Raw genomic sequence first — 2,115 nt, 5'->3', positions numbered from 1 at the left:
CATGACCGTGCGGCCGTGACTGGCGGCACGCTCCCGACCCGCCCGCTGTGACCGAGCACACAGCCGGAGCTGCCGCCAGTGGCGAGGGTCGGGTTCTGAGCGGCAGCACGCTCCCGACCCGCCCGCTGTGACCGAGCACACAGCCGGAGCTGCCGCCAGTGGCGAGGGTCGGGCTCTGAGCGGCGGCACGCTCCCGACCCGCCCGCTGTGACCGAGCACACAGCCGGAGCTGCCGCCAGTGGCGAGGGTCGGGTTCTGAGCGGCAGCACGCTCCCGACCCGCCCGCTGTGACCGAGCACACAGCCGGAGCTGCCGCCAGTGGCGAGGGTCGGGTTCTGAGCGGCAGCACGCTCCCGACCCGCCCGCTGTGACCGAGCACACAGCCGGAGCTGCCACCAGTGGCGAGGGTCGGGCTCTGAGCGGTCCCGACAGCTGCCGCCAGCTACCGCCCCGTCCGACCGACGCTCGTTAGCACGCCAGTCCCGGGCGCGCTATGTAAATAGCGCCGCGCCGCGCCGCCATGCGCCGTCACGGTCGCCGTCGGGCCGCGCCGCCCGTGCGGCTCGGCTCGAGGGTCGCCTCCTGCGGCTCCTGGGGGCGCGGCCGCGCAGCTGACCGGCGCGGTCTGACGCGACGCGCCGCCGGTACCGCAGCCGCCGCACCGGATGCACCCGCACGCCAGCCCCGAGTCGCGGCTTGGGTTGGCGACGTGCTCGCCGGGAGTGGGCGTGTTTGGGTGACTTAATTTGACGCCAGTGCGGTATCGTCGGTTTCTGGCGCCGGTCTGTGTGATGACAAACACTGCTGACCTTGGTGCGCCCAGTCGGACGGTCCGGCCGCCGTACCACCCGCGTGGCCCTTCACAGTGCTGTTTGGTCCCGGCGGACTTCTGGGTAATCGGCGCCCCAGCTCGTCGCGTCTAGACGGTGCGAGTGTGGCCGCCGGGCGGGGCCGGGTCAACGGCGCGCGCGCGGTCAGGCGCCATGGGACCGACCTCGGGTCCGTGTGGGAGGGGCCGCCGGCCCGAGCAGGCCACCGCAGGGCGCGGCCCGCTCTCACGCGCCACCTGACTGAGGCTGTCTGCCGTCACCGTGTCATACAGAACCCATCGGAATCCGGCGTCTGCTGTGGCTGAGCTGACGAGCGGCGTGACTGGTGCAGCACCACTCAGCACCATCCAGTCCCTGGCCGTCCAGAACGCAACGCCCGCTTCCGTCCTGTAGCTGTCGTATTGCGGAGTTGGACTCCGTTATCGGTGGTATTCCATTCAGTAATAATTAATGGCAGACGTGATAAATGTCTGCGCGTCGCGTCGCGCCGGCGCGTTCTGCCGATATGCCACACAGCACACAATATCTCACGGAAACAAATCGATTTCACCGCATCTAACTTTCATTGAGTTCCTGATTGTTATAATATGATAAGCCAGCGCGGCATCCGGCCGCACGCGCCGCCGCAGCGGCCGCGTCAGCCGGAGCCGCCGGCGGCGGCGGCGGCGGCGGCGCGCGTGCGTGCGTTATTTGGGTATTGCCGGCGACGCTCCCCTCCGCGGAGCGCCGCTGGCGCGCTGCCGAGCCCGCCGCCGTGCCGTCCGCCTGGCGCTTGGGAGTTTCGCCGGCACGCCTGGTCGTGCCCGCTCCGGCGACGCACCCTCAGCGGACGGGGGGGAGGGGGCCTGAGTGGTACGCCGCGGTGGGAGGAGCCTGGAGGCGAGGGACTAGCCGGGCCACGACCGGCGCGCGCTGGCGTGGTGGCACCGCCTGATGGGACGACTGTGGCTGGCGGCCGATGTGATACCAGTGACGGGAGTCGTTGTGGCCAGAAAAATAACAAGCCACGGTACCACCTAACTCATCCCGATCTTGCGTTTCAAGACTCCTTTGTGCGTTGCAAATGACTAGCACTCATTGATTTGGTTGGGCAATTAATATTCTGCAGCTGGAGGTCTGGCGTGGTGTCAATGATCGTAAGGCAGCGTTATGGCATCAATGAACCAGTGGCTCACTGAACTGCATTCAGCAGACGAGCCCCCCCCCCCCCCTCCTCTCTCTCTCTCTCTCTCCTCTCTCCTCTCTCTCTCATCCTCTTCTCGTCTCTCTCTCTCTCTCTCTCTCA

This window comes from Pollicipes pollicipes, unplaced genomic scaffold, assembly GCF_011947565.3.
Source record: "Pollicipes pollicipes isolate AB1234 unplaced genomic scaffold, Ppol_2.1 Scaffold_7231;HRSCAF=8579_pilon_pilon_pilon, whole genome shotgun sequence".
In the NCBI taxonomy this organism is placed as follows: Eukaryota; Metazoa; Arthropoda; class Thecostraca; order Pollicipedomorpha; family Pollicipedidae; genus Pollicipes; species Pollicipes pollicipes.
Note: the sequence above shows the minus strand (reverse complement) of the source record.